Raw genomic sequence first — 14168 nt, forward strand, 5'->3', positions numbered from 1 at the left:
AAAAAATATTTTTGTACCACTATACAATGTGTTTGTGTTTTAAGCTAAGTGTTATCATAAGACTCAAAAGTTTTTAAAAATTAAAAACGTTATAAAATAAAAAAGTTACAATAAGCCAAGGTTAATTTATTGAACAAAGAAAAATCATTTTTTATAAATTTAGTGTAGTGTAAGTGTATAGTGTTTATAAAGTCCACAGTAATGCATGGTAATGTCCTAGGCCTTCACATTCACTCACTGACTCGCCCAGAGCAACTTCCAGTCCTGCAAGCTTCTCTCGTGGTAAGTGCCCTGTATAGGCATGCCATTTTTTATCCTTTATACCATATTTTTACTGTATCTGTTCTAAGTTTAGATATGTTTAGATACACAAATACTTACCATTGTGTTAAAATTGCCTACAGTATTCAGTATGGTAACATGCTGTACAGGTTTGTAGCCGAGGAGCAATAGACCATACCACACCATATAGCCTAGGTTTGTAGAAGGCTATATCATCTAGGTTTTTGTAAGTACACTTATGATAAAATCACCTAACGATGCATTTCTCAAAACGTATCCCCATTGTTAAGTGAGGCATGACTGTGTAGCCATCCTTACCAGGATTGATTTCCACTGGTTGCAGCTAAGATGATTCCAGATAATCTCAAAACGAATCGAATCATAAACACTTCATGGAAAGCCCTCATACATAATGCTTCAACTTGCAAGTTTAGGGCCACCTTTGATTTACATAAAGACAGACCAGCAAGAAGTCAGTATTGTATAACCCCAAGAAGTCAAGTAGCATTTACCATGAGCAATTTCCACACTGTTGGAATGGATAGCTTCTGAAAATATCTGGGCCCAACTTCTAAGTGCCAACAATTGCAAATCTTTGCCTGAAGGGTAGCTCTGGTTACTGAAGTCCACACACAAATCAGGCCACAAGCTCCAGGGAATTAATATATCCCAAGAGCAGCCTTTAAGGCAATGACTGCTGCAAGATGATAGATAAATACTCTAGCTCCCTCCCCCTAGATGGGATAATTTTTAAAAATATTTTACCCCTCATTTTCTTATTGGGACATAATTCACATACCATAAAATTCATACTTTTAAAGTGTATAATTCAGTGGTTTTTAGTATATTCACTAAAATAGTTGTGTAACCATCACCACTACATAATTCTAGAACACTTCATCACTCCAAAATAAACCCTGTACCCATTAGCAGTCATTCCCCATTCTACCCTCCCACCAGCCCCTAGCAACCACTAATCTACTTTCTGTTCCTATGGATTTGCTTGTTCTGGAAATTTCATATAAATGAAGTCATACAATATGTGGCCTTTTGTGACTGGCTTCTTTCATTTAACAAAATGTTTTCAAGATTCATTCATGTCGTATCAGATATAAATAATTCATTTCCTTTTATTGCTGAACAAGATTTCATTGTATGGATATACCACATTTTGTTTAACCATCATCAATTGATGGACACTTGGATTGTCTCCACTTTGGGCTATTATGAATGCTATGAACATTCATGTACAAGTTTTTGTGTGAACATATTTTTTTCAATTCTCTTGGATATGTAATAACTAGGAGTGAAATTGTCGGGTCATAAGGTAATTCTATGTTTAACTTTTTGAGAACCATTTTTCATTCCTATCATCAATGAATGAGAGTTCCACTTCCTCCACATTCTCACTAACACTTGTTCTCATCTTTTAATTCTGGTCATCCTAGTGGGTGGGAAGTGAAAGCTCACTGTGGTTTTGATTTGCATTTCCCTAAAATGATGAGTGATGTCGAGCATCTTTTCTTTGACTTACTAGCCATTTGCATATCTTCTTTGGAGAAATATCTATTCAAATCTTCGCCCATGTTCAAATTTGGTTATTAGTCTTTTCCTGTTGAGTAATAAATTTGAGAGGTATGTTCTACACTGTCAGAGTTCTCCAGTGGGATTAAGATCCACTTGCTCACACTAAATTGCTTGAAAACACGTTCTTTATTGGTGCTCTACCATTTGTATTAATTTGTTAAGACTGAGGTAACAAAGTACCATAGACTAGGTGGCTTAATCTGCAGAAATTTGTTGTCTTACAGTTCTGGAAGCTGAAAGTCTGATATCAAGATATTAGCAGGGTTAGTTCCTTCTGAGGGGTGTGAGGGAAGGATCTGTTCCATGCCTCTCATCTAACTTCTGGTGGTTTTCTGGCAATCTGTGGCATTCCTTGGCTTGTAGGAATAGCACCACAATCTCTGCGCTCTTCTTCATGTGCTCTTCTCCTGTGACACTAGCCATAGGGTGGATGAGGCCCACCCTACTCCAGGATGACCTTATCCTAACTTAACTAATTACATCTTGGCCAGGTGCAGTGGCTCATTCCTATAGTCCCAGCACTTTGAGAGGCTGAAGCAGGAGGATCCTTCAGGACAGGAGTTCAAGACCAGCCTGGGCAACATAGTGAGACCCTGTCTCTACAAAAAAAAGTACTTCGGGTTAGGACTTCAATATATCAATTTTGGGGGGATACATTCCTTGTCTCACTTATCCCCTACCCAACTGATGTTTCCTGAGATCACCACCCAATAAACTACATGCACTCAAATCCTTATTCAGGGCCTGCTTCTAGGGGAGCCAAAGTCAAAACAGACAGAAACAATCAGGGCTGTGTTAGGTATAAAGGCCATCATCACCACCATGTCCTCCGATTGCCATCTTCTGACAGGGTGGGAACTTTCAGCGACACTCTCCCTTCTTTAAAAGACCAGGGTTTTGGACTGGAAATATTAATTCATTGGTTACTTTTCCTAAGAAACTGATATAACTTGATAATTCTAGGGCTGGGGGTCTCTGTCAGTCAAGCTTTTGCTGTTTGTGTGGTAACATTTTCAACTCATAAAAAGAATTACAAATGAAGTAGGTAGATAAGGAGGAAAGATTTTTGCCAAAATTCTGTAGACTGGGTATGGATGCTATCTAAAATTCTGGATAAAAATTGGCCACTTCACTATTCACCTCCCCCAATGCCCACCACACACGCCTCTGATGAATTAGAGTTTTGGACTTCCCCAAACATGCCAAGCTCTCATACATCCTCATGCTTTGCCCAGAATGTTTCCTTTATGCTGCCAACTGCTCACAAATTCTGATACTTCCTTTAAGTTCCAGCTCAAATGTCACTTTTTATTTTAAGTTATTCCCAAATAAGTCTAGTCAGAATAAGTTCCAGGACCTCTGTGGGAGCTATCAGTCCAGATAGAGTGCCACCATGTGGCGCTGAGAATAAAGCCAACACAGAGAAGAGAAGAGAGGTTGAGAGAAGCCAAGTACTGGGGACATCATTTGAATTGAATCTCTGGGTCACGCTGTTACTGCCCAACCAGGTTCATTGCCTGCTGCTCAAGAGGAAGCCAATACACTGAAACAGCAGGGGTTATGGTCCAGAAAGAGTTTAATATTGCAAGACACGATGTGAGGAGACAGGAGAAATTTCTCAAATCTGTCTCCCGGAGAATTTTTGGGCCAGGGTTTTGGGGTGTTTTTTTTGTTTTTTTGAGACAGAGTCTCACTCTGTTGCCTGGACTAGAGTGCCGTGGCGTCAGCCTAGCTCACAGCAACCTCAAACTCTTGGGCTGAAGCAATCCTTCTGCCTCAGCCTCCCGAATAGCTGGGACTACAGACATGCACCACCACGCCTGGCTAATTTTTTCTATTTTTAGTAGAGACAGGGTCTCACTCTTGCTCAGGCTGGTCTCAAGCTCCTGAGCTCAAGCAGTCCTCCTGCCTTGGCCTCCCAGAGTGTTAAGATTACAGGCGTGAGACACTGCATCTGGCCTGGACCAGGGTTTTTAAAGATAGTTTGGTGGGCAAAGGGCTAGGCAATTGGGTCTGCTGATTGGCTGGGGATGAACTCATAGGGTTGGGAAGCAGAAATTGTCTCCTTGTGCTGAATTCGTTCCCAGGTCACAAGACCAGTTGAGGTAGTTTCTCAGTTAGGGCCACTGGTCTGGCTGGATCTGTTGGTCCACCAGAATGCAGGTCTAGGAGATATCTTAAAGACCGGCCTCGGGTTTCACAAGGGTGATGTTATCTGTGGGAACAATGAAGAAAGGTAAGAATCTTTATGACCATCAGCTATGTGACTCCTGAGTAGTAAGCAATTATAGGAAAGCAAACTAGGGAACAGCGGCTAGTTTTATGTATATATTTTTATTATATATATTTTTTGTAATAAATGCATTTATCAAAGGTATTTTCAGAGTTCAGGCCCCTAATTCAGTTCCCACCTTATGACCTTTTATTAACTTTATGAAGGGTGGTTTCAAAACTATGCAAACCCCCCTCCCAATCCCTTAAGTGTTCAGTGTCACATGCCATAGTATCATGTATCTGGAGAGTTCGGTGTTGCTATGGTTTGGATATGGTTTGCTTGGCCCTACTAAGTCTCATGTTGAAATTCGATCCCCAGTGTTGGAGGTGGGGCCTACTGGGAGGTGTTTGGGTCATGAGGATGGATCCCTCACAAATGGCTTGGTGCCACCCTCATGGTAATGAGTGAGTTCTCACTCTATCAGTTCCCTCGAGAGTTCCCCCAAGGGCTGGCTGCTGTAAAGAGCTTGGCACCCTCCCCCCTCTCTCTTGCCTCCTTTATCACCATCTGCACATGTTGGCTCTTCTTCTCCTGCCACCATGAGTGAAGCCTTCTGAGGCCCTCACCAGATGCAGATGCTGGTGCCATGCTTCTTGTACAGCCTGAAGAACTGTAAGCCAAATAAACCTCTTTTCTTTATAAATTACCCAGCCTCAGATATTCCTTTATAGTACATGACTAAGACAAGTGTCATGTGTTGAGACCACAGGATTGACTTAGGAACATATTCTAAACACTTTTGATAGAGTCTACGCCTTGGTTTGTAATGACTTTATCACTTACCTTGCAAAGAAACTAAGGCAAGATTGTCCAAACTCTCTGTGTCAGTTTTCTACAGCTGCTGTAACAAATTACAACCAATTCAGTGGCTTACAACAAAACAAATATATCATCTTGCAGTTCTGGAGGTCAGAAGCCTAAAATGCATCTCACGGGGCTAAAAGCAAGATGTCAGCAGGGCTAGTTTCTGGAAGCTGTAGAGGAGAATCTGTTTCCTTGCCTTTTCCAGCCTCTAGAGGCTGCCACCTTCCCTAGCCCATGGGCCCCCTTCCTCCATCTTCAAAGCCGGTACTAGCATCACTCCAACTCCTGCTACCATCATCGTGTCTCCTCTGACTCTCCTGTCCCCCTCTTTCACTTATTAAGACCCTCATAATTACAGTGAGCCCATCTGGATAATCCAGGCTATCTCCCCATCTCAAGATCCTTAACTTTTTTATATCTGCACAGATCCTTCTGCCATGTAAGGTAATACATTCATAGGTTCTGGGATTCAAATATGGACATCTTGCAGGCGGGGCGGGGGGGGGCATTATTCTGGCTCCTCATATTTTTTTTCCTTGCTGTCTTGTTTATTGTCACATTTAACTATCTAAAGCGCTGGCATTCTTTCAATTGGTATTATAATTCCTTCCTTCCTCCCTTCCTTTATTCAACAATCATTTTCTGAACACCTACTGTAGGCTAATTGCTGTGCCAGGTGTTGTGGGGATATAACCACATATCTGGACTCTGCTCACAAGAGATTTACAGCCAGTTTCCCTGGCTGGCTGTGTCATTGGTCTGAAATAAAATGAGGACCCTTCATGAAAGGACACTGCAAACAGCCCAGGTGCAAAAGGTAGGAACACCGTCGCTGAGTTCCTACTCCTGGGGTCCTTATAACACCATCTGAGATTCTCAGCAAGAAGCATCAACAGAGTCATCAAACGCAGAGAAAGCTAACAATGAAGAGGGTGGGGCTAGGTGGGGTGGCTCACGCCTGTAATCCTAGCACTCTGCGAGGCCAAGGCAGGAGGATGGCTTGAGCTCAGGAGTTCAAGACCAGCCTGAGTAAGAGCGAGACCCTGTCTCTACCGAAAAAAAAAATAGAAAAAATTAGCCAGGCGTGGTGTTGAGCACCTGTAGTCCCAGCTACTTGGGAGGCTAAGGCAGGAGGATTGCTTGAGCCCAGGAGTTTGAGGTTGCTGTGAGCTAGGCTGATGCCACAGCACTCTAGCCTGGGCAACAGAGTGAGACTCTGTCTCAAAAGAAAACAAAGAAGAGTGTGGGTCACGAAGTTCCAAACCACAGACTGACTTGCTGCAAGTGGGCGCTAGTGCTGCAGAGACCATTTATATCCTCACCAAAGGCTTTCCCTGTGGGCCTCAGCATCGCCTCTGACCTTGCTCTCCACCCCCACCCCCACCCCTGCAAAGAGGAGTGCAGCTTTCTGCAAAACATCTCTGCCACTTCTTGGTAATTTTCCCACAAACTAGTCTCAGGAAATGCTGGACAAAACGCTTGGCCCAAAGAGTCCTTATCTTTAGAGATGCATACTTAAATATTTTAAGATGTCTGGGATTTGCTTCGGACCAAAACGTGGGAAGAAATGGTCGAAACAAGACCACCCATGAGTTAATAATAGTTTAAGCTGAGTAATGGAACACAGGGGCTCACTATGCTATTCTTTTCTTTTTGTTTTTTTGTTTTACACATTTAAAATTTTCCATAATAAAAAAAGTTAAGGAGGAAAATATCCCTATATTTTACCTTATGGCATTGAAACAAACTTATCATTTGGTTATGTTTTACTATCTAAACACTTGCCTAAATTTAAAAAACAAATAAATGCAGGAACATAAATATTTGACAAAACAGTCATTTTCTACAGTCACTGGAATTACAGCAGGGAAGAGAAAGTGCTGGATATTTTGCCTGCTGCTACCCCTGAAACACTAACAGTCCTGTCCTTCAGAGAAGAAACATGCAACTCTCGAACATCATTCCAGTAATCAGATTTAAAGGGCTAAACATACCGTCTGGGGAAAGGTAATTTAACTTGATTAAGACATAATCATGGCTCTTTATGATGGAAGTGATGATCTGGCTTGACTCATCTCAGAATTTTCATATGTTAATTTCCAGGCAGCATATCAGTATTAGCTTGGGGTCATGAAACTGTGGTTTTCAGCCTCAGTACAAATCTTAGAAAAACAACTGTGAAATGGATAGAATTGTCTTTGGAACTTCTTCATCTGCCTTTTCAGCACTCCCTTGAGTCAGTATTGAATAGAGGAAAGACCACAAGCATTAGAACCAATAATTTGACTTGGCTTCCATCTCCGTCTTTGGGCAAGTTCTGTAACCTCTCCAAACCTCAACTTCCTTATCTACAAAATATGAAATAACACCTACTTTGCAGGGCTGCTGTGAGGGTTATAGGTAATGTATGTAAAATGCCTCTCCTCTCCCAGACAATTAAGAGCTTATCGTATATATAACTGCCTGTTCCTCTTCACCCTACCCCACAGCTCCCATGCAATGCTTGGCACGTAGTAAGAATGCAACAAATGTTTGTTGAATAAACTTAAACCTTAGATGGTAGATAGAGGAAGTTAGAGGGAGGAAGTATTAAGACTATACCAGAATCCTCCCTTCCCAGGTCACTCACCCTCATGAGAGCTTCTTCATCTAACCACTTAAGCTAAAAACTAGGGACCCATTCATGACTTCTCCCACTTCCTCTTCCTCACATCTAATCAATCACCAAGTCCTATCTATTCAAGTTCTCAGTGCCACTAGGCTCTATTCACTTCCCTTAAATTCTGCTGCTACCATCTTAGTTCAAGGCTTTATCTTCCCTCTCACCTGGTCTACAGCAAAGGCTGGTCTCCTCACGTCTGTTCTCTCTCCCCTACAGTCCTTTCTCTTCACTGTAGCTGGAGGGAGTTTTTTCCCCTCTTTTTTATTAATTAAAACAAATTTTCAATATTCATATATACCCCAACCGCTTTCCCCAACGTTCTTCGATTATTTGAAGCAAATTCCAGAAGTCATAGCTTGGTGGGGGTGGGTGTCTTTTCATGCATTCAGAATAAAATTCTAAATCTTTCACATAGCTTGCAAGGCCCCATGTGGAGAAGTCTCTGCCGACTTCTCCAACTATAGATCCAAATTTGCTATTCCCCAGAACCAGACCCAATCAAACCAGCCTTTTTTGTTGCCTCTTCCGATCCTGAGGCCTTCGGGCTGTTTTCAATGCCCAGAAAGCTCACCCTTTGTCTTCTTTCACTCTCTTTGCCCAGCCTTAGCTGCTTGTGTTTCTGCTGTCACTCTGCGGGTCACTTCCTCAAGAGGCCCCCGGCTCAGGCAAGGTGTGCCCTTGTCTGCTCCCTCAGTACCCTCCGCAGTCTCCTGCAGTTACTGATACCTAATTTTGTAGTTAGTCCTGGAAAGCTGTCTCCTCTGTTAAAAATAAGCCCTAAGATATAGGAACTGTGTCTGTTTTTGTTCCCTGATGAGGCACCCATCACTCAATACTTTCCTTTTAGAAGGAACTTAATAAATATTTGTTGGATGAGGTCCCCAAGAAAGGTAAACACAAAAGCCACATCCATTTCATGTTATATATTGCTTATATTAATATATTCTGACCAGTGTCCTAATTCTTTTATATCCACAAGGGCAATGCTGGACCTTTAATTTTAGGTATATTTTGTTATAATCAACATGACTTTTTAAAAAAGATTATGAGCTGCATGTAATGCTAGACACTGAGGAGTCAAAGATAAATAATACACTGTTGGGCCGGGCGTGGTGGCTCACGCCTGTAATCCTAGCACTCTGGGAGGCCGAGGCGGGCGGATTGTTTGAGCTCAGGAGTTCGAGACCAGTCTGAGCAAGAGCGAAACCCCGTCTCTACCAAAAAATGGAAAGAAATTAATTGGACAGCTAAAAATATATGTAGAAAAAATTAGCCGGGCATGGTGGCGCGTGCCTGTGGTCCCAGCTACTCGGGAGGCTGAGACAGTAGGATTGCTTGAGCCCAGGAATTTGAGGTTGCTGTGAGCTAGGCTGATGCCACGGCACTCGCTCCAGGCAAGAGAATGAGACTCTGTCTCAAAAAAAATAATTATAATAATAATAATACACTGTCAAAAGACAAAGCCATTTGGTCAGAAAGGGATCGCTAAAAAAAACCACAAAGTTACAACAAATTTAGTTTAATTGGCTTTATTTGCAATTGTAGAATCAGGCAATAGTTCATCCTATAAAATAAAATAATTATTCCAATGAGCTGAAAAGAAGAGGTTGCCTTTATAGACAGAGAAGAGCCGAAGAAAACAGAAGCAGAAAACAAAGAGCATATAAGTAGTTTCACAACTACTTTTCTTCTGAGGCAAGGACAGGCAGACAGAATAATAGGAAAATGACTGATTAATTAATATCAAGTGACTTCAGTTTACTTCTTTTGTGTAAACATTAAAGCAGGGGAACTTCCTTATTACTGAAGATTTAAACTGGCCTGTGAGGAAAATTGGCTGTTATCTCTCTCTCCTGATTTCTCTGAAGATCAGACAACATAGTTTGGGTTTGGTGACATGGAATTTTATTACAGGGAACTCCATTTTGATCCTAGTGAAGAAACTTAGTCCAAAACAATGGCCTCCTATAATTTTTATTTAACAACACAAACCTCAAGAGTTGGGTCTAGGACAAAGAAAATAATTTAATTACCTGAAAATTGGTCATTTCTCATGCTATACGTAGAAACCAGAATATTAATTAGCCAGAGAATCTGTAAAGTATCAAACAACTAAGAATAAACAGGAGTTTGCTATAAAAACAACAACTAGCATTTACTGAGTCCTTTCTTTGGGCCAGGTATGGCGAAAGCATTTTTCACATCTGATTTCATTACAATGCCCTTTGAGATATGTCTTATTGTTCCCATTGTACATATTAAAAAAAAACTCACCAAGGCATTAAAAAACTCTTTCCAAGTCACCCAGGGGTTGAAACCAGGGAGTATGTCCCACAGGGATCCACTCTTACCCTCCATGCTGGGGTAATCAAGTACTACTGCAAGAAAAAATAAAATAAAGGGCACTTGTCAATTCATCAGTGCCACCCACTTGACGTCCTGGTTTCAGAGCTATGTGTGCACACTTTCCTAGGAAAGCAGCAGATTGGAGAAACCTGTTACTGATAAGGTTAGGTTCCTGTGGGCCCAAGGCACTAACCACTGGATTTGAACTTTGTACCAACTCTTTAGAGAGAAATAAACCAGAAACTCTCAAGTTGTAAAGCTATTGCCTACCATGAACTTAGCCTGTCTTTTTAGCCAAATTAAAAGCTCTATATTGTTTTTCTTACTGTACAGTGCATCTTGTAAGCTTACCTCCCACAGATGGGTTCTAGCCAAGAGGACATTCATTATATTTTCAAAGGGAGAAATAGTTATGGTAAGTTCCATGTTTGGAACTTAAACCATGAAAAAAGATTCTGTATTAATTATGCATATTTAGGAGTATGTTTTCAACTTTTTTTTAAAGACAGGGTCTCACTCTGTCACCAGGGTGCAGTGGTACAATCATAGCTCACTACACCCTCAAACTCCTGGGCTCAAGTGATCTTCTTCCCTCGGCCTCCCGAGTAGCTGGGACTATAGGTGTGCCACCACACCCAGCTAATTTTTCTAATTTTTGTAGAGACAAGGTCTTGCTATCTTGCCCAGGCTGGTCTGGAACTCCTGGTTTCAAGCGATCCTCCCTGCTTTGGCAGGGATTATAGGCATGAGCCACCATGCCCAGCTTCATTATTAATTTGTCTAATTGGTAGGATTGTGATAATGGCTTGGTCACAACCCCAATGAATGGCTTACTTTTCGTATAAGAGAGCCCCATCCGTATGGGATGACACTACTGCTTGCTAGGGTGGCCACTAGTTGCTCCAGGGCTTCTGATGCCAAATATTGGTCAACATATGGTCTGATCTTCATATTTATTATAAACTATTAGCGCATTACCTAAACATTTTTCCATTCCCTCCAAAGTAAAAAATTCTGAGAACCTCTTGCCTCACAGACATCCAAAGTATAAATCAAAATCACACATTTCCATGTGTACTAAGCCTACAATGCAAGGCCTTGCTAGTTCACACTTATTCCCTCCAGAGTTAGGGACAGGACTAACAGCGACCAAGGCACACATTTCACTTGTTAGGATGCACTGTGCTGGGCTCCTGAAGGAGACGTTCCCTAGGACTTTCATGTCCTGATAGGTCCCATGCAGGTGGATCCCTTGCTGGTGCTCTTTTGTCCAGGCCTCTCAGTTGCTGGGGGTAGTACTTACCAGCTAAGTTGATAGTTTCATTCAAAATATGCACCATGCGGAGAAAGTTTTGATTGTGGACAAGGAGAATGCAGCGGCTCTACGTGTCAGCATCGTGAGCACACCCCCTGACTGCTGTTCTCCCCATCACGTGTCCACCACCACTGTCATTAAGTCACTTGTTTGTGGATCCGTATTTCCTTCCCCGTCTTGACTAAGCCATCGCTTGTGAAAAGAAACCCTAGAGCAGCACCATCCATTCAAAATATAATGTGAGCACACGTGTAATTTTATATTTTCTAGTAGCCACACTTTAAAAAGAAGAAACAAGTGAAATTAACTGTAATGGTATATTTAATTTAACCTAATATATTCAAAATGTTATCATTATAATTTGTCAGTATAAAAAATTATCAAGATAATTTACATTCTTTATTTTGTACTAAGTCTTTGAAATACAGTGTGCATTTTACAGGCATAGTATATCTCAATTTGGACTAGCAATATTTTAGGGGCTTAAGAGCCATATGTGATCAGTGGCTACTATATTGCACAGAACAGCCATAGAACATGCTGGGTAGGGGAATTGACAGTTACTTTGCAATGTATTTGAAAATAATGCTACTAAAGACTTCTGGCAAAAGTTGAAGTACAGTGTGTATATACTGGGCTTCTCCAGGAAATCCACTGATATGAACAAAAGAATAACAACAACAATAATAAGGTTAAAAAAGGAAATAATTACAACCTCCAAACCCCAGGTTATCAAGAAATGTGGTTCTCCAGATCTTGTGCAAGTGGTTCTTCCGTTACAAGTATGGTAGAGTGCAGGGGCTCCAGATACTCAGTTCCTGGTTCTGTTGTTTACAAGCTGCGTGGCTTGAGCAAGTTATTCAATCTCTCTATGCCTCAGGCTCCTCATCTACAAAATGAGAATCATAAAATCTAGGATAGTTTTAAGGAATAAATGAGGCAATACATGTAAAAACTTTGAACCATGCCTGGCCCATGTTAACCCTCCCTAAATGTTAACCATTAAAAACAGAAACAAAACAAATCCAATAGCAACAGAATTGTGGGCAGACCAAGAGGAAAGTGGGAGCTGAGGATGAGGAAGGTGGGGCTGATGATACAACTGAATTCACAATTCTTTTTTTTCCCCTCTATGCTTTGGATTCTAACTTGGCAAAGTTGCTTGGACGTAGTAGTGAGGAGAGGAAACCAAAACTGTTTTTGCAGGTGCTGACCATAGTGAGTAAGCAGAGTTAAACACAAAATCCCAAGACAAAACATCTACCATCTAGGAATCTTTACGGTTGGCCAAAACAACCTCCTACTTGGGCAACTTGCTCAACTAGAGGGAAACTGTCCCACTGAGAAAAAAGACAACACAGATAACTTGTAGAGTGTCCTGGGGCAACATTTTCAATTTGAAGCTGCCAACTACTCCAGCTCAATCCACTGAGCCTCTCCAAATTTTTCTCGAACAAAAAAAACAGACATAATTGTTCGCATATAGAGATGAGTTAAATACAGAAAGGATGCAATTTAAATTACACACATTGTATAACTTGAAAAAAGTGGCAGACATCGAAGAATATTTAAGAAAAATATTTCACTCAAAGTATTTAAAAGGAACCTATGTATTCCTTGCAAAGTATCTTCAGGAGGAGATATTAATATGAGAGATCAGAGAGGAAAATGAAGTAAACTGGCATCAGCCGGGAAAGAAATAGATATGAGGAGAGACAGGACTCAGGAGATATGGCACCCATCAAAGTGGAAAAGTTACTTGTAAAATCTAGACAATCAAGAGACAGTTTAAGATAAAGAATTCAAGAATGGGAAAGATTTTGCCTTAATGGATTGTTGGTGAGTACTGACTCCATTTAAATATCGAACAAAGGTAACAATAGCAAGAATTATAACTGCAGAGCAGAATGAGTTGCAGGGTTGTCAGCGTCAATGTAATCAGTCAGGTAGTCTAGGGGGCATGCTGGTCCTTTGGGCAGAGTCACCAGCAGTGGGGCCTTCACTGGAGCAACCACCAAGGTGTGGCTTGGCATTCTTCCTGTCTGCAGAGGCAAGCCTGGCTCTCTGTTCCGCCCAAAGATTCTGTGAGCTTCCCTTTTTAAAAAATAATTTTCTGCTTAAATTAGCTAGAGTGGATTCTCTTGTTTGTCATTAAGACTCTGACTGATAAACTGGTCAGATAAAATTTAAGGAAGATGTGTGTTTGACAAGCGTTAAGTATATGGATGCTCACACACAGTTGGTAGGAATGTTGCCCCAATCTTTTGAAAGGGCAATTTTTGGGAGTGCCAATTATTAATATAATTTTAGACATGAATCCCTGTCACCCAGAAATTCTACTTCTATTAATAGGAAATTACATATTTAAACACACTTTCATCCGTTCAACAAGTATGTATTAAACACTGTGCTAGGTGCTGGAGATACTGCAATAACAAAACAAACAAAAATTCTTACACTCTTGGAGTCACACTCTGGGGTGAAAGAGTGGAGGGAAGATAGACAACATAAAATACAGTATATTAGAAGGTGAGAAGTGCTAACTGGAAGCAGAAAGCAAGGAATGGGGCTGGGAGGTATCAGGTACCTTTTAACTTGAGATCAGTGGTCAGGGAAGACTTATATGTGAGTAAAGACGTGAAGGAGGTAAGGAATTAAGTCATGTGGTATTTGGAAGAAGAGAGTTCCAAAAAGAGGAAACAGCAAGTGCAAAGGCCCTGAGGCAGAAGCTTACTCAACATATTAAAACAACTAGCAAGGAAACTAATGTGGCTGGAGTAGAATACAGAGTGAAATATGGAAGGAGATGGTTCAGAGAGGTAATGGCGATAGAGATAGTGTAGCTTTTTTGGCCACTGTAAGAACTTTGCTTTTAAAATTTTTATTTATTTATTATT

The sequence above is a fragment of the Propithecus coquereli genome, unplaced genomic scaffold (genome assembly GCF_000956105.1).
Source record: "Propithecus coquereli isolate 6110/MARCELLA unplaced genomic scaffold, Pcoq_1.0 Scaffold15, whole genome shotgun sequence".
NCBI classification, from domain to species: domain Eukaryota; kingdom Metazoa; phylum Chordata; class Mammalia; order Primates; family Indriidae; genus Propithecus; species Propithecus coquereli.